The sequence below is a fragment of the Helianthus annuus genome, chromosome 5 (genome assembly GCF_002127325.2).
Source record: "Helianthus annuus cultivar XRQ/B chromosome 5, HanXRQr2.0-SUNRISE, whole genome shotgun sequence".
In the NCBI taxonomy this organism is placed as follows: domain Eukaryota; kingdom Viridiplantae; phylum Streptophyta; class Magnoliopsida; order Asterales; family Asteraceae; genus Helianthus; species Helianthus annuus.
This window is the reverse complement of record NC_035437.2, coordinates 73,973,904-73,998,148: the sequence shown is the minus strand read 5'-3', so window position 1 is coordinate 73,998,148 and position 24,245 is coordinate 73,973,904. Positions and strand designations below refer to the sequence as shown.

Below are 24,245 nucleotides of genomic sequence, written 5' to 3'. Positions count from 1 at the left end.
GAATGATAACATGGTATATTATGTGATATGTGTTTTTATTGAATGAATGCATGATATGTTATAGGAATGTAGATGTGTTACATGATCCAATCGCACAACAACTTCAACCCGATCGCACAAGTCTTTTGGGCCACACTCTTGTAATCGGACCATAAGGGCAGCCCATATGTGGGTTCGGCCCATTCTCTTATTGTACGCATACAAACAATTCCCCTTAGGGTTTTGTTTCTCACTTGTTACAACAACACAACACACACAAGTTACAAACCCTAGTTCTCCTCTCTCTCTCTCGCTTGAACCCGACGGCCATCACCTCGAAGACTTTCTTGTTCGTTGTTCGGATCACCTACTTCCAATCGGTTAGTGTTGTATGATTGATGATATTATGATATGTGTGCTATAATAACCTTGTATGATAATCTAGGGTTCTTGATAGCATGGTTGATTATGATGTTTAATGATAAGTATTCTTGCTAATCGGTTACATGATTATGAAATCGGAATTGTATGATGATGTTAATCCGTTGTTATGTTCTGTTTTCGGATTGTTAACTTATTGATGTTCATTAATCGGCTTCATGCTTGTGAAAATCGGATATGTTTAGGTGCCTCGATAAGTTGTTTATGATTATGACTCGGTTAGGGTTCATGTGTATTGGACGCTAGAATGCTTGTTTGATCGACAATTGATTTGGTTTAGAAACTGTTTCTGTTGATTGATGTGTTAATTGATAACAAAATTGGAAACTTTGAAATTGAATTCAAGGTAATAGTTGTGTAACTGATTTCCATAGCATCCGAATAATAAACTGGTCGCACAAGTTATCCTCGGTCGCACGAACTATTGGATCACACAAGTTATCGGGTTTGTTTAACTGTTGGGTCGGGTGTTATGTTGTGTTGGGCTGGTTCGGATCGCACAACCCAAAGGGTTCGCACAAGGTGTCCCGATCGTACAAGATCAGCCGGACCGCACAAGACCACTATTTGTTGTTGGGTCGAGAGTATGTTATTGGATTAAAATGTTAATGGGCCGGGTTATGTTGGGCCGAATACTATTGGACTAATTTAAAACGCACAAGAATGATTATGTTATGCTCTTGACTGTTAACGTGCAATACGTGTTTGCTATGATTTATACGTGCATTACTTGAAGTCAAAATCTGACTTGTGTGGTAACCCTGTTAGGACGTGGTTGACCACCCTTAGTTCAAGAACCTTTTGTGTATATGCCGAGCAAACCAAGGTGAGTTCACACAGCCAAGGCATGGGATTCCCGGGTTGGGAATTGGCCATCGTACTTACGCAATCGCTAGACTATAGACCATCGTCCTCAGGATAGTCAGGACACTTACTGTGACAACCGGCAAAATTTCAGGTTAATCCGTACGATCTAATCACTATTTATTAATTAAATTTTGTGCATTTAGACTTAATTATATTATTAATTGAGTCCATAAAGTCTAGCAATGTCCGGGTAAATGCATGGGTTTGCATTTGATGTCGTTTGGTATCATCTTATCGCTTCGTGTAACGATAAAAGTATATATATAAAAAAACGAGCATTGGTGGATTATCCGGTACACTATAAACAAAAAAAAAAGAATGTTAAAACTGTTCCAATACGGTCTGAAACTTTAAATCGTTTGCATTATTATGTGTTCGATGTGAATAGTTGATAAAACTTATTTTGAATAAGTAAATATGGTAACTATTCCCTGGATTGCACAAATATTATTTTGAGGTCGTTTTAACGTCAAAACTTGCGATCTTTGCTAAACGAACACTAAAATGTGATAAATTGTGGCGTTGATTAGTATTGATGTGCTATAGGAATAGAAATATAATATGGAAATTCATATAATAAATCCCGTTTTTTTTATTTATGTGAGTGTTTGTTATACGGATAAATAGCCATAATAATAACCGTTTCGCACCAAATCACCCACAAAGCTATACTTAGAGAACTAGTTAGTTGTAACTAGTGGATTAATGATTAATTAAAGACATAAACCTCCTAATTATCCTAAGTACCAAAAGATCTACTACAATCATCATTCTAGTGTCCAATAAGTCAACAAAAATCAACTAACCCAATCTTTCCCCCATCCCCTAAAACTTACGTATCATGGATGGAGGCCCACATCTCTACCAACTCATGATGTTGTTGAAGTAAAAAAAAGTATGGGTTATTTTGACCATTTGTAGCTCATGAAACTTTGAAAGATTAAAAGAACACTAGAACACACATACTTACATCTACACTTAGCAAAAACTCAACTTTCTTTCCTTCCATCCACTACCTACGACATAACCACCAACATATTCATTTCTTTTTTTTTAAAAACCTTTAAACACTAAATTTTCACTAGGAATCCTTAGGTGTTGAGATATTAGAAGTATTTGGAGCAATCTTGGAGCTATATCTCAACACATAAACCTCCACCATCCACTTTAAAGAGAAACCTTCTCTAGTTTTAGACTAGTGGTAAGAATCCTGTATTCTTTTTGTCTTATTTATATACTTGTTAGATGTTTATTCATACAAGTATAGATCACCAAATGAGATGTTAACTTGTTTTTTTTTTCTAAAAAAAAAACATAAAGAAACCCTTGTGTTAAATTAAAGTTCTTTTTAAAAAAAAAAAGTGTATATGTGTGCATATGTAACCGTATGTATATATGAGTGTGTAGATGTTTTTGTTGTTTGATTTAGTATGACAATATTTCTTGCTTCTTGAAAGGTGTTAGCTTATGAGTTGTTTTTTTTTTCATGAAGATGTTCTTGCTACAAGTATGTTTACACAAAAAAAAAGGTTTAAAAAAAATAGATGAAGCATGGGTTTGAATAACTTTGCTTGGTGATGCTTATTTTAGTTAAAAGCCTAAAATATAAGTTATGTATACATTAGTGGTAAACATGATATGTAAAAGTTGAAGAATGATACAAGAAAGTTCTTTGAACAAGTTTACTAGCATAAATCATGTGTTTTAGTGCTACACATTCATGTTTAGATATTTATTTTACGTTTATATAAACATCCAAGTACATGGGGTTTCACAAAGATCTACATATTGTATGACCTAATTTCTAACGTAAGTTGTAAAAGCTCATTTAAAAGGGCATGGACTTTCTTGAGTCTTCTTATAAATAAGTTTTGTTTTGAGATTTTCTAGAAAGTTACATGTATGGACTTCTCAATTTACATGGATTATTTGGTTATTTCTTATAAAAGTATATTAGTATTTGAATAGTCAAGAACTATATAACTGCCATATCCTTTTTACAAAATGTTTTTAGTGACAAAAACCCTATGGTTCATTATACATTTTTTTTTGATATCTAATAATCATATTTTATGGTTTAAAAACTCCAGAACATTTATGTTACATATGTGTTTAGAAGTTTATGAGCTATTTCACCACACATTTTTGGTTGTGTACGACTTACGGATTTTGTGGTCATAAAACCATGTGAATAAATATGATATTTAGTCGTAAAATATATATATTTATTGATTTGAGTTTGTAGTTTGAGACTAGGTCTCGACATTATGTGACAATGCGTGAAATATATATATTTGTTGTAATAAATATACATACTTGGGAATTCTCGGATAACGACCCACCAACGCGTCGTAAGAATTAAACATTTTAAATAAAAGGTTAACATCTCATTTTGTCTAAACAAGTTTGGTGAACGACTTGTCGAGTAGACACATATTTAGACCTAGTGTCTTATTGAATTAGGACACGTGTAGGTCGGGAATTATTTTGGACATTTGGTTTTGCTAGCATACGCACGGAACGCAATTTGTGAGTCTTCACGGCCCCTTTTACTTATTTAAATGTTTATTTAAATCGGGGGAAAATCATGCTTGGTTACGGGGTATGGTAGTGGGAATGAAATCCATTTTTGTCTATTTTGTGCGCATAAGTTGGTTGGTTTTAGAGCTCGGAAGTCCTCGTGTTATTGTTTCTTTAGTAACCATTAGTCGTGGTAATGACCGCGGAACAGTCGAATAGATCTATTGGGTTTAACGAGCCCCGCTCCTGGTCGGTCGTGACCCTGTGGGAGTGCAATTGTGTCCAAATATTCTTAGACATCGTCATGGTGCACGATGTGGCGAGGCATCATCGTTATGGTTTGGTTACGGGCTTATGTCGGCACATGTATCACGGTTTTTGCAAGACCATGATTCGACTTTCGTGATTTCATTAACTACGCATACTAAATTTTTATCAAATGAGTTTAAGTTTCATTTGTGTCATTTAAACCTGTGAACTCACCAGCATTATGTTGACATTTTTAAGCATGATTTTCAGGTAAGTGAAATTTGGTTCGTGGCTTTAAGAAGTTGCATGCATCAGGGACGATACCTTTTGGGGGTTTTGCCTTGTATATTTCATCGTATCGGAAATATACTTGACAAATCCTAGGAACTTTATAAACAATATAACTTTTGGTCGTATGTGTTTTTGAAACTGGAAGTTGTGTAAACTAAATATATTGTTATGGTTTGTAAACTTTAAACTTTGGTATCGTTGATGCTTAATCATATTAGTTGTTTGCTTATCGTATGCTTGAAATCCTTTCATGGTCGCACCTTGCGTTTCCGCCTTCGGCGGGGTGTGACAGATTGGTATCAGAGCCTCGATTATAGCGAACTAGGATTCGGTCTCGAGTCTAGACTATAATCTCATATCTAGGTGCCACGCATTAAACGTTTTCACTTGCCTGAAAAGTTTCATTGCATTGCATCACGTTCATGGTTGGGTCTACGAGTCGTAGGCGGGATTCATGGTTTAGTCTACTTAGTGTAGAAAGGAGTTTTGGGTATGCATGGTTTGGTCTATATTGTATAGGCAAGTTATTTGGTTCATGTGGAGGGTTTTGTGATTTATATACATATATATAATTTATATATACATGTGTTTGTACGGATTATCTTGCCAGGTCACGATGTCGTCAGCTTCAGATCCTATCGACATTTCAGATTCAGACGAGGGGATCATTGACCTCGTGTCCGATGAGGAGGTGATCGAGTTGGAGTCGGATGATGAGCCCGCTATGGAAGTAGTGCCGGAGACGGATACTGAGCCGGAGGAGGATCCGGACTACGTGTCTGTCGATGTGCTGAGTGGCGTTAGTGGTGAGGGGAGATAATAGCCTTAGGTGGCCCTGTGCTGATGGATGATATTCTCGATCTGGGGGATGTTCTAGTCCCTGGTGTAGTTGTCGTAGGTCACCCCGATGGACACCTTATTATTGACATCCCTCCCCTTGCGATTGAGGTCCCTCGTGTTGATGTCCCTGCTGGTGGGGACAAGGTTCCAGTGTTTCATGTTGATCATGTCGACGATGACATAGGAGTGGGCGAGGCGTTTGATATTGCGATTCTAGAGGTCTCTTCCCCAGTTGTGTCCGTCATGGACATTTCATCTTCCGACACTACTGATAGTGTATCTTCTTCTGCTCTTAGAACCGTAGGTCCTAGTGCTCTCGCTACGGACTGTGGCACTGCTGCAGAGCTTATAGCTCCCACTACTCTCGAGATGGGTGGACCGTCTCGCGCTATTCTTGCTCAAGTCGATGATGAGAGAGTTAGCGAGCCCAGGAGGGAGATTCCTTCTGTTTTTGAGATTGGAGGACCTTCATGTCCCACTACAGCCAGCCCTTTCATTGAGAGATTCCGAGCTGCTGGCTTTCTTGTGCCCCCAAAGCTCGAGACGGGCGGACCTTCTCGACCCCCAACCACCATGTCGCCTTCCGATCCTTGCTACCGTTCTCCCATGTTTCCACCCACCCTCGAGAAGAGGATAGATTCTATTGAGATGCTCCTACATGTGTTTATGCATAGGATTGATAGGGAGTTGGATGTTATACGACAGCGAAGAATCAACGATGCCGAACAGATGATTATCCTCACTTCAGCTTCAGCACGCCACGATGTGACTTTTGGTATGACGGATTCTAAGATTTCAGAGGTTCAGGCTAGGGTGACTACACTCGCTCATGGGATGAGAGTTATCGAGGAGGACTTAGCTAGAGTCAGGGCGGCACTCGAGACACGACCACCCCAGCCCCCACCCCAGTAGTTGTGATGTGATGATCTTACTTTTGGTTACGAAAATTGCTCGTGGAAGAAACTTTACCTTTTTGTATATTGTCTAAACTTGTAAGCCAAGGTGATGTAGCCTTGAGCTCTTTTGGATCCTTCATGAAACAATGTAACAAGTTTGAATGATATGTAAATTATGGTATTTTATTTTGATGCGTTGTATTTTGTTCTTTTCATGATTATTATGATGTTGTGGTTGTTATGGTGTGGTACTTGTATGACACTGCAATTATTATGATGGTGATTAATCATATAATTTTTATTACTCGTGCACTCATGATTGTTAGTGATACTTGTCAATGTCATCATATGGTTATTAAGAACGGTTGTATTCTTATATTCGTACATGGTTGGCAATATTTGTTGAAATATATGTCTAAAATTCTTTTGATATTTTACATCAGAATACCATGGCTCCGAAACGAAGAAATACTCGTAAACAACCGAATTACCAACTTCCCACCACGGAGGCAGAGTTGGAAGCTTTGTTGGAACAGCGCATTGCTACCGCCATTGCACAGTATGAAGCAAACCGTGTCGATTCCAGCGGCGGTACTGGAGGCTCCGGAGGTTCTGGACCTGGAGGATCAGGAACGGGTGGGAACATTGTGATTGGTAATAGTTGGTTTTGCATGGCAACTATGGATTTTCTTGATTATGTTATTCTTATAATAATTATATCTTGATAATTCAGGAGGTACTACCATTCCAGGGTGCACTTATAAGGCATTCCTCGACTGCAAGCCTCTAAACTTCAATGGTACCGAGGGAGCCGTTGGGTTTGTACGTTGGGTGGAGAAGACGGAATCGGTGATCCGTATCAGCAAATGTACCCCGGAACAAACGGTGATGTATGTTACTTGCCTCTTTCTGGATGAGGCGTTGACTTGGTGGAACCTTCAGGTTCAAACATTAGGTGATGAGGCCGCTTATGGGATGACATGGGAAGGACTTCGGGAATTGATGCGAGAAGAGTACTGCTCGAGAGCTGAAATCCAAAGACTAGAGACAGAATTTTGGAATCTAACTATGATCGGCGCTGATGTTGCGGGGTATACGCAACGGTTCCATGATTTGTCCAGGGTAGTTCCCTACCTTGTGACACCGGAGTTCAAGAGAATCGAACGATATATATGGGGTTTGGCACCTGAAATCCGTAGCATGGTTACCTCGTCTCACCCTGCTACAATTCGAAGTGCAGTGAGCCTAGCTGTTAGTTTAACTGAAGATGCGGTGCGCATGGAGACCCTAACTAGGAAGGGAAGTGACAAGAAGGATTCAGGCGATGAATCAAAGAGTTCGGGTAAGCGGAAATGGTCTAACTTCAAGAAGGGTAACAACGCTACAAACCAAACTGCAAAAACTCAAGATGTGAAAGCTTTCTCTGCTGCTGCGAACGCAACAAGCTCTGGTCCAAGAAAGTATACGGGTCCTCTACCCAAGTGCAACAAATGTAACTACCATCATGTGGGCACTTGTGAAAGTGCCAAATGTAAAAGGTGTGGAAAGGTGGGACACAAAATGGAAACTTGTAGGGTGGTGTTACCAAAGAAGGACAAAGGATGCTACGAGTGCGGTGCCGAGGATCATTTCAAGCGGCAATGTCCTAAGTTGAACCCAGCTAAGGGTCGAGCCTTCGTGATTGGAGCTAAGGATGCTCGTCAGGACCCGAACGTAGTTACGGGTACGTTTCTTCTCAATAATCATTATGCTTCAATTCTTTTTGATACTGGTGCCGACCTTAGCTTCGTATCTACCGACTTTAAACGTATGTTGAATTTAGAGTCAAGCAAGCTAGATATACCCTACTCTATTGAATTGGCCAATGGAAAGTTGGTTAAGTCATATGAGGTTGTTAAGGGTTGCACGTTGGTCTTGTGCAATCAAGAATTTAGTATAGATCTTCTACCGGTCCAACTGGGTAGCTTCGATGTCATAGTCGGCATGGATTGGTTGTCGAAAAACCATGCCGAAGTGATTTGTCATGAAAAGATAATTCGTATTCCTCTATCCGATGGTGAGACGCTTTCTGTCCATGGAGAAAGACGTGGAACCCCATTGCGAATTATTACTTGCATGAAGGCCCAAAAATGTCTACGGAAGGGTTGTTTCGCATTCTTGGCGCACGTAGTTGATAAGAAGACAGAGGAGCCTAAACTTGAGGATATTCCTGTTGTGAGGGAATTCCCTGAAGTCTTTCCTGAAGACTTGCCAGGATTGCCCCCACAAAGGCAAGTCGAGTTTCGCATCGACTTGGTCCCAGGAGCTGCCCCTGTAGCTAAATCGCCTTACCGTTTAGCTCCGTCAGAGTTGCAGGAATTATCTAACCAACTTCAAGAATTGCTAGACAAGGGTTTCATCCGACCGAGTTTCTCGCCTTGGGGAGCTCCGGTCTTGTTCGTGAAAAAGAAAGATGGAACCTTCCGTATGTGTATAGATTACCGGGAGTTGAACAAGCTCACTATCAAGAATAGGAACCCTTTACCAAGGATCGATGACTTGTTTGATCAACTTCAAGGTTCTAGTTACTATTCGAAGATTGATTTGCGTTCGGGCTATCATCAGTTGCGAGTTCAAGAGGAGAGTATTCCCAAGACGGCGTTTAGAACCCGTTATGGTCATTATGAGTTTCTTGTCATGCCTTTCGGCTTGACTAACGCACCGGCCGTATTTATGGATTTAATGAATCGTGTGTGTAAACCTTACTTAGACAAATTTGTGATCGTTTTTATTGATGATATATTAATATATTCGCGGTCGAAGGAAGAGCATGAGCAACATTTAAGGCTTATTCTTGAGTTGCTGAAGAACGAGAAGCTATACGCAAAGTTTTCGAAATGCGAATTTTGGATTCGCGAGGTACAATTTCTCGGTCATGTAGTAAACGAGAAAGGGATTCATGTCGATCCGTCCAAGATAGAGGCTATAAAGAACTGGGAAGCACCAAAGTCTCCAACTGAAATACGCCAGTTTCTAGGATTGGCGGGGTACTATCGACGATTCATTGAGAATTTTTCAAAGATAGCACAGCCTCTAACCGCCTTGACCCAAAAGGATAAAAAGTTTGACTGGGGAGATAAACAAGAATCAGTGTTCCAGTTACTTAAAGAGAAACTTTGCGGTGCTCCAATTTTGTCTCTACCCGATGGTACGGATGATTTTGTGGTTTATTGTGATGCCTCGCATCAAGGCCTAGGTTGTGTGTTGATGCAACGAGACAAAGTCATCGCTTATGCATCGCGTCAGTTAAAGGTCCATGAGAAGAACTACACCACCCATGATTTGGAATTGGGTGCGGTGGTGTTCGCTTTGAAGATTTGGCGACATTATCTCTACGGTACACGGTGTACCATTTTCACGGATCATAAAAGTCTTCAACATATATTTGATCAAAAAGAATTAAATATGCGCCAACGTCGCTGGGTGGAGTTGTTGAACGACTATGATTGTGAGATAAAGTATCACCCGGGCAAGGCCAACGTTGTTGCGGACGCCTTGAGTCGGAAAGAAAGGGTTAAGACTTTACGTGTTCGTGCGTTAGGATTAACAATCCAAACGAGCCTCACCACTCAAATTCGTGACGCACAACGTGAAGCTCTTAAACCGGAGTTTATTAAGGAAGAATCTTTGCGTGGTATGGAACAACAATTGGAACCTAAGGAAGATGAAACGCTGTATTTCATGGGTTGTGTTTGGGTTCCATTGTTTGGCGGGTTACGTAATCTAGTTTTAGATGAAGCTCATAAGTCGAAGTATTCGATTCATCCAGGTGCTGATAAGATGTATCATGATTTGAAGGAATTTTATTGGTGGCCCAATCTTAAAGGCGATATTGCGACCTACGTGGGAAAGTGTTTGACTTGTTCTAAGGTTAAGGCCGAATATCAGAAGCCATCTGGCTTGTTACAACAACCTGAAATCCCGATATGGAAATGGGAACAAATTTCTATGGATTTCATTTCAAAGTTACCTAGAACATCTAAGGGTAATGACATGATTTGGGTAATCGTGGATCGTTTGACAAAGTCCGCACACTTTCTACCTATCCGCGAGAAGGACAGTATGAAAACGTTAGCGGAATTGTATATCAAGGAAGTAGTGGCACGTCATGGGGTACCTGTTTCTATAATCTCTGACAGAGATGGCCGTTTTATTTCAAGGTTTTGGCGTTCCTTCCAAAAGGCATTCGGATCTCGCGTAGATCTAAGTACGGCCTATCATCCTCAAACGGATGGCCAAAGTGAAAGGACCATCCAAACACTGGAGGACATGCTCCGTGCATGTGTGATGGATTTCGGTGGAAATTGGGATACTCATTTACCATTAGTAGAGTTCTCGTATAATAATAGTTATCACACGAGCATCAAAGCTGCTCCATTTGAGGCTTTGTATGGAAGGAAGTGTCGGTCCCCGTTGTGTTGGGCGGAGGTCGGTGAGAAACAGTTGATTGGTCCAGAATTGGTTCAAGAAACCACGGACAAGATTTTTCAGATCAGAGACCGTATCAAGGCGGCTCGTGATCGTCAGAAAAGTTACGCGGACGTTGGGCGTAAACCCTTAACCTTCGAGGTCGGAGACAAAGTTTTGCTAAAAGTCTCACCTTGGAAGGGTGTTGCAAGGATCGGTAAGCGTGGTAAGCTTAATCCGAGGTATATTGGGCCGTTCGAGGTTTTAAGCAAGGTTGGTACCGTCGCGTACAAACTAAAGTTGCCCGATGAGCTTAGTAGCGTTCATAACACATTCCATGTGTCGAACTTGAAGAAGTGTCTAGCCGACGAGACGCTTATCATTCCTACAGATGAAATCTGTATCGATGACAAACTCCACTTTATTGAAGAACCGGTCGAGGTTACGGACTGGAAAGTCCAAAAGTTGAGGAGGAGTCGTATTAAATTGGTTAAAGTTCGTTGGAACTCCAAGCGCGGACCTGAGTTTACATGGGAACGCGAGGATCAAATGAAGATGAAGTACCCCCATCTGTTTGAGAAGACTCCTGTTCAGGATGACTCGGCTTGAATTTCGGGACGAAATTCTTTTAACGGGGGGAGAATGTGACAACCGGCAAAATTTCAGGTTAATCCGAACGATCTAATCACTATTTATTAATTAAATTTTGTGCATTTAGACTTAATTATATTATTAATTGAGTCCATAAAGTCTAGCAATGTCCGGGTAAATGCATGGGTTTGCATTTGATGTCGTTTGGTATCATCTTATCGCTTCGTGTAACGATAAAAGTATATATATAAAAAAACGAGCATTGGTGGATTATCCGGTACACTATAAACAAAAAAAAAAGAATGTTAAAACTGTTCCAATACGGTCTGAAACTTTAAATCGTTTGCATTATTATGTGTTCGATGTGAATAGTTGATAAAACTTATTTTGAATAAGTAAATATGGTAACTATTCCCTGGATTGCACAAATATTATTTTGAGGTCGTTTTAACGTCAAAACTTGCGATCTTTGCTAAACGAACACTAAAATGTGATAAATTGTGGCGTTGATTAGTATTGATGTGCTATAGGAATAGAAATATAATATGGAAATTCATATAATAAATCCCGTTTTTTTTTATTTATGTGAGTGTTTGTTATACGGATAAATAGCCATAATAATAACCGTTTCGCACCAAATCACCCACAAAGCTATACTTAGAGAACTAGTTAGTTGTAACTAGTGGATTAATGATTAATTAAAGACATAAACCTCCTAATTATCCTAAGTACCAAAAGATCTACTACAATCATCATTCTAGTGTCCAATAAGTCAACAAAAATCAACTAACCCAATCTTTCCCCCATCCCCTAAAACTTACGTATCATGGATGGAGGCCCACATCTCTACCAACTCATGATGTTGTTGAAGTAAAAAAAAGTATGGGTTATTTTGACCATTTGTAGCTCATGAAACTTTGAAAGATTAAAAGAACACTAGAACACACATACTTACATCTACACTTAGCAAAAACTCAACTTTCTTTCCTTCCATCCACTACCTACGACATAACCACCAACATATTCATTTCTTTTTTTTAAAAACCTTTAAACACTAAATTTTCACTAGGAATCCTTAGGTGTTGAGATATTAGAAGTATTTGGAGCAATCTTGGAGCTATATCTCAACACATAAACCTCCACCATCCACTTTAAAGAGAAACCTTCTCTAGTTTTAGACTAGTGGTAAGAATCCTGTATTCTTTTTGTCTTATTTATATACTTGTTAGATGTTTATTCATACAAGTATAGATCACCAAATGAGATGTTAACTTGTTTTTTTTTTCTAAAAAAAAAACATAAAGAAACCCTTGTGTTAAATTAAAGTTCTTTTTAAAAAAAAAAAGTGTATATGTGTGCATATGTAACCGTATGTATATATGAGTGTGTAGATGTTTTTGTTGTTTGATTTAGTATGACAATATTTCTTGCTTCTTGAAAGGTGTTAGCTTATGAGTTGTTTTTTTTTTCATGAAGATGTTCTTGCTACAAGTATGTTTACACAAAAAAAAAGGTTTAAAAAAAATAGATGAAGCATGGGTTTGAATAACTTTGCTTGGTGATGCTTATTTTAGTTAAAAGCCTAAAATATAAGTTATGTATACATTAGTGGTAAACATGATATGTAAAAGTTGAAGAATGATACAAGAAAGTTCTTTGAACAAGTTTACTAGCATAAATCATGTGTTTTAGTGCTACACATTCATGTTTAGATATTTATTTTACGTTTATATAAACATCCAAGTACATGGGGTTTCACAAAGATCTACATATTGTATGACCTAATTTCTAACGTAAGTTGTAAAAGCTCATTTAAAAGGGCATGGACTTTCTTGAGTCTTCTTATAAATAAGTTTTGTTTTGAGATTTTCTAGAAAGTTACATGTATGGACTTCTCAATTTACATGGATTATTTGGTTATTTCTTATAAAAGTATATTAGTATTTGAATAGTCAAGAACTATATAACTGCCATATCCTTTTTACAAAATGTTTTTAGTGACAAAAACCCTATGGTTCATTATACATTTTTTTTTGATATCTAATAATCATATTTTATGGTTTAAAAACTCCAGAACATTTATGTTACATATGTGTTTAGAAGTTTATGAGCTATTTCACCACACATTTTTGGTCGTGTACGACTTACGGATTTTGTGGTCATAAAACCATGTGAATAAATATGATATTTAGTCGTAAAATATATATATTTATTGATTTGAATTTGTAGTTTGAGACTAGGTCTCGACATTATGTGACAATGCGTGAAATATATATATTTGTTGTAATAAATATACATACTTGGGAATTCTCGGATAACCACCCACCAACGCGTCGTAAGAATTAAACATTTTAAATAAAAGGTTAACATCTCATTTTGTCTAAACAAGTTTGGTGAACGACTTGTCGAGTAGACACATATTTAGACCTAGTGTCTTATTGAATTAGGACACGTGTAGGTCGGGAATTATTTTGGACATTTGGTTTTGCTAGCATACGCACGGAACGCAATTTGTGAGTCTTCACGGCCCCTTTTACTTATTTAAATGTTTATTTAAATCGGGGGAAAATCATGCTTGGTTACGGGGTATGGTAGTGGGAATGAAATCCATTTTTGTCTATTTTGTGCGCATAAGTTGGTTGGTTTTAGAGCTCGGAAGTCCTCGTGTTATTGTTTCTTTAGTAACCATTAGTCGTGGTAATGACCGCGGAACAGTCGAATAGATCTATTGGGTTTAACGAGCCCCGCTCCTGGTCGGTCGTGACCCTGTGGGAGTGCAATTGTGTCCAAATATTCTTAGACATCGTCATGGTGCACGATGTGGCGAGGCATCATCGTTATGGTTTGGTTACGGGCTTATGTCGGCACATGTATCACGGTTTTTGCAAGACCATGATTCGACTTTCGTGATTTCATTAACTACGCATACTAAATTTTTATCAAATGAGTTTAAGTTTCATTTGTGTCATTTAAACCTGTGAACTCACCAGCATTATGTTGACATTTTTAAGCATGATTTTCAGGTAAGTGAAATTTGGTTCGTGGCTTTAAGAAGTTGCATGCATCAGGGACGATACCTTTTGGGGGTTTTGCCTTGTATATTTCATCGTATCGGAAATATACTTGACAAACCCTAGGAACTTTATAAACAATATAACTTTTGGTCGTATGTGTTTTTGAAACTGGAAGTTGTGTAAACTAAATATATTGTTATGGTTTGTAAACTTTAAACTTTGGTATCGTTGATGCTTAATCATATTAGTTGTTTGCTTATCGTATGCTTGAAATCCTTTCATGGTCGCACCTTGCGTTTCCGCCTTCGGCGGGGTGTGACACTTACGTAAAACCTACGTAACCTAGTATCTACCATTGTCTCCCGGGTCGGGAGGACACTTACGTAAAACCTACGTAAACTAATACCTACTACTGTCTTCCGGGTCGGAAGGACACTTACGTAAATCCTACGTAAACCCCACACGTACCACTGTCCTCGGGGAAGGGCACTCACGTAAATCCTACGTGACCTTGTACGTATTCCTGTTCTCGGATTAAGAAGAACACATGGTTGCAAATAGTCTAGTAAGTACAAACATGGGAAGCCCCCATTAGTAAGGATAAACGTGGGAATCCCCCACTATTAATACATACGACCATGGGAAACCCCCACCATTAGTACATACATGCATGGGAAGCCCCCACTAGATGAACATACAAATTACTGTTATGAACTTACTTTTTGTGAACTCGCTCAACTAGTTGTTGACTTTCTGCTGCATGCCTTGCAGGACCTTAGGTATTTATGGAGCTTGGACAAGGAGGAGCAGGTCGTTGTGGGCATGGATCATGAATGCTTAATAAAACACCTATGACATTTCATACATTATTATTTATGTTGGGTTTACTTACATGCTTCCGCTACTTAAACAAAGTTTGGTTTTGAACATCAATCATGTCATGATGAATTACATTATCTACTTTTATTATTAAATTCTAAGTTTGATATGATTGATGGCTTGATCCTGGTCATGTCACGCCTCCAAGCGGTAGTACTCCGCGGGTGGATTTTGGGGGGTGTGACAAGTCAAACTACGTTTGACTTTCAGCTTTAACCAGTTTATGGCCAACGCTAAGTTCGTTTGAACTTCATAACGTGAGCGTAATCACGATGGTTATAGTCCCTAGTGACTATACCTACTGATTACCACGTTATCTTGGCTCAGTGACGAGTCGTAGTTTAGGCCAAAATGCGTTTTCTCGCGTATTTTGTAACCAAACTACTCTAGGGTATCAAAACCGTTTGTTTTGATATCAAAACCTGTTTTCTAACTTAACTAAACATGTTCTAGTATGTTTAGCTCATCACTTTTTAGATTAGTGTTTGTGTAGAGTCGTAAGTCAGGCGGACTAAACACCCGCTTAGACTTTCGAACACAACTCGTTTGTTCGATCGTTAGGATCCGACCAAACATGTTTAGTGACCATAGTTGTATATGGAATAACCTTCCGAGGTTATACCTTATGGTCACTTAGGTTTAATTAGTCGCATGATAGGTAGTTTATATGCCTTTGGTAAATTACCAAAATACCCTTTTCATACATAATTGGTAATTAAGCATATGTAACCTAAACTTTTATCACGTAACTGATTATGTAACATAATTAAACATGTATGGGCATATAATACTTGTCATAGGACTAGTTAGACGTCTTGAACGCGCTTTTGGGCACACGACGCGTTAAAGTAGCGTAAGCTACCTTAATGGGTCGCGATGGGTCAAAAGCACTTAGGTTAGGTTTCAATTTAGGATGTAAGCTTTGTTAAACCATATCATGTGAGTTCCAACACTCATTTGTTTTACGAGACTTCATTCTATCTGATCGTCCGATTTAGGCGTCTATTGTTTGACTAGTGGTTCGATTATTAGGTGCTACTTGATTTCTCTAATTTGCTTGAGTTTGTTGGAGTTCTATTTGATCGAGGCTACTTTGCACTTCATGTGAGTACATAGTTCCCCTATTTTACTGTTTTCAATTGTTTTGGGGTGATTCATATGTACGAAATGGTTTTCAAAGTTTAAACGATGGTTTTTCAAAAACAATTAAGATGGTTTATACAAACTAATAACGATTTCAATAAAGTGAACAAACTTGTTGGTTGTAGTTACATAACAATTGAAATTCATTAGCATTGATCAAACCGACCAGTGTTAGGTTATGGTACCATAGGATCTGACAAATCCCGTTATTTTACTGCACCTATGGTTATGTGTGGGGGTTGTGGGTAGCGACTGAATCTGATGTTTGTTAACTTACCCTTTTGTGGTTTGTTAATTCGAGAAGCGAGAAGCAAGGTGATCGAGTCATGAAGGTTTGAATGTTGTTAGCGAGACGACCATAAATAGTTTTTCACAAATTAAAACGAGGATGATTTAAACGATTTTAAACAAGTTAACGATTTTAACACGTTAAACGATTTGGATAAACGATTGGTTTTTGGTTAGTGTTTAGATAACGGGACGGGTGTAATGTGATGAAAGCATGGTGGATACGCTGCTGGTACTTCCTATATATAAGTGTTTTCAACATATTACATACCGTGGCGTTATTTAGTTCACTTGGGTAAACGATTTTGAAACGATGTCACACAACGATGTTTTCTAAAAGATATAAACCATACGAGTTTTTAACAAGTTTTTACAAGATGTTTTACAAGTTGGTTTTCTAAAACAAATGTTTTTGGGTTAAGAAGCATGGCTATGGATTTTACAAACTCTAACCCACTTGATTTGAGTTGGTTAATTATGTTGCAATACACTTTTCAAAACAAGGTTTGTATTTTGACTCTTGTAGTCTAATAAAGTACTGCAACATATAAATGAGCCATGATTCCGATACTCTTATAAAACCTATGTACTCTCCAGCATTTCTTTGCTGACTAAGTTTTTGCATATGTTTTAGGTGTTGATGCTTGAATTGATTTCTAGGATGCATGCGTCACGTAGGATCTGGACAAGGCCTTAGTGACATAATAACTATGATAGACGATATAAAACTTGTTTGTTCTATGTGTTAAGACAATGTAATGTTTAATTTTATCAATAAAACGAAACTATTTTGTATCCATGGTTGTGAAACAATAGCTTCTGTTGCAACACTCCCCGACGTTTCCGCCATGGTTTGTTCTCCTACGTGGTCGGGGTGTGACATTAGTATTTGGAAATCTTATGAAGTAAATATGGTTACTTATATTACTTTCAATTATTTAGAGTCCAAATATTTCTATAAGGCGACTGAAATGTTTGAATTCATTTCAAACATTAAGCTTTCGATATATAGACACATATGTATATATATACATATATATTTATTTCCATTTTTTCGATAACTACGATGACACGAACCGCTATCCACCTACTTATTTCTATTCGTGACAACTAATGCGACGCCGTAAGTATATTTATATTTAAATATATTTAAATATATATCATATAACACTCGAAAACTAAATCGTTTTCGAGACTTAGTATTATCTCGATTATAAACGGGATCAAATAACCATAGATTGGTTATTCCAAGTCAAGATACCATTACCTTAGGGTCGTTTTGTTAGCGACTCGGTAGAGCTCGGACACGTAGTTTAACTAAGTCGTTAAACTAGAAACTGATAAGTTATTCCCTGTTAGGAATACTATAGATGCACGCTAGCTACTTCACGTTCTTGGAACGACACTACGGAATCACACTAAGCTAGCTTTGCGCAGGAATATCAAGGTGAGTTCATAACCCCCACCTTTTACTGTTTTACATTTTTATAAATGTTTTCGAGGGTGGAAAGACATGCAAGTTTCGCAAAAGTACACAATATTTCGATGAACGAAAACTATATATATTTCTAAACCATTTCGCAACAGGATTTCAACGAACTCAAATGGTTTACGAAAAGTTCATGCTAAACTTACCTGTTTTTACAACAATACAAGGTTTTCAAAACATGCATGAGTTTTCATGACGTGGGCAAAGGCCCAATGTCACTAGGACTGGATAGTCCATTAGGGCAAAGGCCCAAGGACGTGGGCGAAGGCCCAATGTCACTAGGACTGGATAGTCCACTAGGGCAAAGGCCCAATGACACTAGGACTGGATGGTCCATTACTCACTAAGGGCCGTAGGGTCTCTAAAACTGTACAGTGAAGTCCTCGCTACTATTTGGAACTATAATCGCCTGCTAGTCAACCGTCTTGAGTAAACGGTTTGGTGAGGCACTTGCTAGCATAGGGTGGGTTATAGGCTCATGCGGGCATGTTGTCTTTGTCGTACACGGACATTGACAGTTATTCAATTTATACAAACACAAGATTTTCAAATGACATGCCAAAGAAAATGGTTTTATTACATTCTCTAGACATTACTTAAACCGGTTATCAAAAAGATTTGTTTTAAATCTTTCTCAAAAACAAACTATGAACTCGCTCAACTTTATGTTGACTTTTTTTCGCATGTTCTTTGATGTGCGTTAGGTGCAATATATATTAGGTGTATATTTTAAGCCCTTTTTACACTTTTTAGCCAAGTTTTAAATTTATAAACACGATATTCACTAACACTAAACACACATATGGGCAAGTGCACCCATCGTGGACGTAGTATAGTGTTGGTAAGATACCGAGGTCGTCTAAGGACACAAAAGCTTTTAGTACCGGTTTATCCTCAATGTCTAATCAAATCAAGATGTTAGAAAAAGGTTTTTTTTTACTAGGAAAATAAAACTAACTAAAATGCTGAAAAGTAAAATAAAAGTAAAAACATATAGACAAGATGAATCACTTGGATCCGACTCGTGTGTAGTGTAACCTTTGATTATTTTCGCACTTTTGCACTTGTTTAAGAGATTATCTTAGTTATTGTAGTAGGCCCCTCTTTTGAAGGCGACGTTACCCCCAACCCAGTAGTTTGAGTCAGCAAGGATACAATTCTAAAGGGTCGGATTATTGAAAGATAATTAATTAAGTTATCAATGCATAATGTGGTAGGCCCCTCTTTTGAAGGCAACGTTACCCTCGGCTAAGTAGTCTGAGTCAGCAGGGATACAGTCCTAAGTAGCTGGGTTAAAGTTTTAATAGTTGTTTAACTTATGAGGGGATCAAAGAGTTTGGACCCCCGCCATCCAATACCGTTGGGTATTGAAGGAGGTCCTACTAAATTTGACCCAGGTCCTTTGCAGGATCTATACACTGAACAATGGCAAGACTCTTACCAAACCGTTCCCTTAACCCCCGACCAGGTAGCCAACATACCTCCATATAGACCGTGGAGTTATGAATGGTGAAAATCTTTTATTTTATATAGACAGTAAAATAATGCCAAGACACCACGGACAAACGATAAGGAAGAATCACCTTCAACATAAGAAACTATTAATTAAAGTCATTAATACAAAACCAATTAATAGTGCAAAAGATTAAAAATAAAAAGTATTACACTAAACACTTGTCTTCACCAAGTGATGTAAGAGACTTAGGCAAACATGGCCTTTGATTGTCAAGAACTCTTACGATCAATCTTGGATCCCGAGACGACTCACACACTCTATGATGGACAATGGATGATGGTGGTGGATGATGGTGTTGTGATGGTGGTGGGTGGTGGGTGAAGTGTGAGAGAGGTGATGTGCCAAGGGATGAGTTGCAAGAGCTCCAAGCACTCCTATTTATAGGCTGAACAGAAGCTCGAGCATGGCCCCGTGTCCGCTGGACACGGCCCCATGTCCATCCTCCTCTATTTCTTCATTAAATGCAGTTTGTTTGCATTAGTTGACCATGCCCCCGTGTCCGCTGAGCACGACCCCGTGTGCAGAAGCATATCTGTACTATCAAGATTTGCCTGGATTCCGCGAATCTTATAGTTGACCACGGCCCCGTGCCCTCTGAGCACGACCCCGTGGTGGGCGATGGAAGCTTCTACCACTTTGTCTTTTCCGCTGACACTTGAGCACGCCCCCGTGCTCACTGAGCACGAGGCGTGTTCAGGCTTTTGTCTTCTTGTTTTGCTTGGGAAGATGCTGTCGGGAGGTCGGGCATGCCACATTTTGTTCCTTTTCTAGTATTTATGTTAGATTTAGCTGTCTTTTTGCCTCTTTTGTCTATTTGAGCTCATTTAATTCTGAAAATACAAAAGGAAGAAAAAAGCACACTTTTTCCAACATTAGTACTAAAAAAGGGTTAGTTTTATGCCAAAATTGATGTAATTTATATGTTGCATTTTGTGCACATCAAATACCCCCACACTTGAATCTTTGCTTGTCCCCAAGCAAAACTCTTTATAATGTGGCTTTTTCACTCCCAAATGGAATGGGTAGAAGAGAAGGTCTTTGGGCTTGTCATAGAGTGTCGGGATTTCCAAGATTCTTTATTTAAGTTTTATTTTTATTTATTTACAATCCTATTCGTCATGATTTATTAAAAACGTTTCATAAGATAAATTACTTATTAGGGCATAATATTCCTTTTTAAAATTTTATTTATATACAAGTTCACATACCTCACGGGGGATCACTCAACACTCGGCCGAAGGTGTATTTTTAGTGAATCACTCGAGAGCGGCATGGAACTTACTCCTACCATAAGCTTGCCAAGCAATCAATCCTCCTCCTTTTTAGCTATATACCTTTGTAAATATCTAGATGACTTTTTGGGTGAAGGGTTAGGCTTGGGCTAAAGGTGGGTGGTTGGGTTAGTGGTTAGTGAAAGGGCGAAAAGCGTAAAAAGCGTCAGTTTTTGAAAGACTTTTTATTTTTCACAATTTTATTTTATTTTGATGAACCATTTCTTTCAAACAAAGTAATTTTTGATGAACGTGTTTGTTTATTTGGTTTCATCATTTTTTTTAAGTCATAAGAAAAAACCGAGCTTTGTTACTAAAAGAAAGGGTTAAAATAAAAAGGTTTAGGTGGGTAAAAAGGGTGATTGTTCTGGGTTAAGAAATGAAAAGGTTTAGGCTCAAAGGGGTTAACTAGGGGGGATTTTGGGTAGGTGGTAAAAAAAATGAAAAATAATGGTGTAGAAAGAAAAAGGGTTAGTCCTAATGCCTCCATCATTTACTTACTCGGGTTTAAGTTGGTAAGGACCGGGAATGTATTGTCGTGGCAAGTTCTAGAGTCGTAAGAACCAAGCGGCTATTCACACAAGAAACGAAAAATGAGCATTTAGTGTAAAGATATGTATTTGTATGCTCAATAAAGGCTCAAAACTCACTTTTGTGGGAATGGGTTTTTATGTGATCACTTTTGTCATGTCGTTTCGTAATTTTCTTATGTTGGTTCTTTTTATCACGACGCTATCGGTTGTAAATTTGTAAAAATATAACCTTGTTAGAACTTGAAATTCCCAACTTAAACTTAGACAAGTAAAAAGAAAATGAAAATTTTTGAAAAAAAATTGGGGTGATTAGCGGTTCCAATAGAGTTTTGTGTAAGGCTTGTTAATTAGGACTTGCAAGATTCAAAGTTTTAGCATCCCCCCCCCCACACACTTAAATTACACATTGTCCTCAATGTGTCCCAAAAATAAGTTTTTAGGTTGATTGAATGTGCAAAAGGGTGTTAAAAGCAAAATTTTATGTTACTCGTACTCTGGACACGGCCCCGTGGTGACCGGGCACGGCCCCGTGTTCAAGTGCCAGTAACAAAAGTTTGTAAAGAGAAACAGAAGTCTGGACACGGGGGCGTGTTCAATGAACACGGCCCGTGTCCAGTTACCTGAACTGGGCGTTTTCTGCAGATTGTGCAGCACGGGGCCGTGTCGGGTGGACACGGGCTGTGCTGAACTTGCTGTAATGAAGAAATTTTTGTCGGATGGCCCTGTTTTCGTGCATGGGGTGATGTTTCTCGTTTCCCTTGTTATCCTTCACCGTCCCGAGTGTGTTTTATTCCTGAAAATTAAAATTAAACTAAAAATTAATCTAAATTAAACTAAGGATAGTTCCGCGGAATGCCTCCGTGGTGCGCCACGTTTATAAGGGTCCTTAGCTAGACCCAAAGTCAGGTCATATGTTATCCGAGCGGGATGTTTTGCATCCCATGTTGCACCGTCGGAGAGCATCATCCAAACTCGAATCAATGACCTTCATGTAATTGACCGGGTCATTGTCCTCTACTCTCTTCCCAACTCAAAACTTCACTTCCTTATCCCCAAACTTCAAAGTAAGTGTTCCGTCATTCATGTCTACCACTGCTTGTGCAGTGGCTAGAAATGGCCTCTCTAGTATGAGGGGGACTTCGGTGTCCTCTTCCATATCTTGTATGACAAAGTCGGCCGGGTAGACGAAATTGTCGACTTTGACCAATAGATTTTCAGCTACACCTTGTCGACTTCCTCACCCAATAGATTTGTCGGCAAGTTGTATACTCTTCTTGGTAGGACTTGTTTTTCCTAGGCCGAGTCGTTTGAACATTGATGCAGGCATGAGGTTAATGCTAGCCCCAAGTTCGGCTAGTGCATTACGAATGGGGGTTTCCCAGTCGAGCAAGGAATCGTGAAGCTTCCAGGATCAATCTTCTTTTGAGGGAGTAAGTTAAATATAAGGGCAGAGCACTCTTCGCCTAAGTTAACTAATTGCAAAGATTCAATTTTCCTTTTATGGGTGAGGAAGTCCCTCATGAATTTTGAGTATTTAGGCATTTGAGTTAGGACTTCGATAAATGGAATATTGACATGCAATTGTTTTAGTAAATTTTCGAATTTTGCGAATTGCTCATTGGTCTTTTGGCGAATTAACCTACCGGGGTATGGAACCGGAGGAGCCTTGGTAGGCTCTTGAATTAGAGGAGAAGCCTTCTCTTATTGGGGCGGTGTTGTGCTTCCCTCAGTTGGCGGTGGTGGAGCTTCTTCGGAACTCACGGTATGATTTCTCAATGTTATGAGATGGACTTGTGCTTTTGGGTTTGTTTCGGTATTACTTGGTAACACACCTTGTGGTCTCTCGGAGAAATTTTGAGCTAATTGATTTATTTTTTTTCAATGTTTTGTATACTAGCTTGTTGAGTTCTAAAATTCGATTCCAATTGTTGAAATCGATCCGATTTTTTCTTTTTAGTGTCTGAGATGAGGCGAGATACAGTATCTTCAAGCCTTTCTCATCCACCTTGTTGTCGAGGGAAATTTTGTGACTCGTTTCTTGGTTGTTGAAAGTTTGTTCGTTGGTTTAGGTTTTGTTGGTTACTACTATTGCCGGGTTCTCTCCAACCAAGGTTAGGGTGGTTACGCCATCCTTGGTTGTAGGTACCCGTTGGAGGACCCGACGGCCTACGTATGTTATTAATGTAGTTTACCGACTCTTGTTGATCATCTGTTTCTTTCATACAACTCCAACTTTCATGTGCCCACCACACCCTTCACAAGCCATAACCGAGACCGTTTTTGTCATTTCTAACTTTTTGATTTTTGAAGAAAGGGCCTCGATTTGGGCTTGTAAAGAAGTGCTTTCATCAACCTTATGGGCGCCCGGGGCAATAGATTTATTGCCTCGGGGAGTGTGCCACTAAAAATTGGTTTAAGCAATTTCCTCAATTTGATTGTATATTTCATGTGGGCGGTGATTACCTAAAAGTCCCCCGGAGCTAGAGTCAAGTGTTTGTCTTGTGTGTGGCAACAACCCATTGTAGAAAGTGGATACTTGTTGCCATACCACAAGACCGTGATGTGGACACTTTCGCAATAGCTCCTTGAACCTTTCCCAAGTTTCATATAAGGATTCCCCATCCTCTTGTGAATATGTATTAATTTAGCCGTTTTAGCGGGAGGGAAATATTTATATAGAAACTTTTGGGCTAGTTCATCCCAGCTGTTTACCGAGCCAACTGGGAGGGCGTTGAGCCAAGCCTTTGCTCGGTCCTTTAACGAAAATTGAAACATCCGAAGGCGGATGGCGTCGTTTGATGCTCCATTGATCCGTAAGGTATCACATATTTCTATGAAATTAGTAATATGTAGATGGGGATCCTCGTCCGCAAGCCCATGGAAGGTTGCGGAGTTTTGAAGCATCTGTATCAAATGTGGCCGAAGTTCGAAGTTGTTAGCTTCGACATTCGGGCGTTGATAGCGGCGCCGAGATTACCTACGGTGGGTCATA

General features: G+C 39.0%; 1 non-coding gene across 1 annotated transcript; it reads left to right on the top strand.

Annotated features, from left to right (window-relative positions):
- The first annotated feature begins 23,805 nt into the window (after positions 1-23,805).
- Positions 23,806-23,908, top strand: LOC118492808. Its single transcript, XR_004894810.1, has one exon. It is a non-coding gene; the product is annotated as a small nucleolar RNA R71 (small nucleolar RNA).
- Positions 23,909-24,245: the final 337 nt, after the last annotated feature.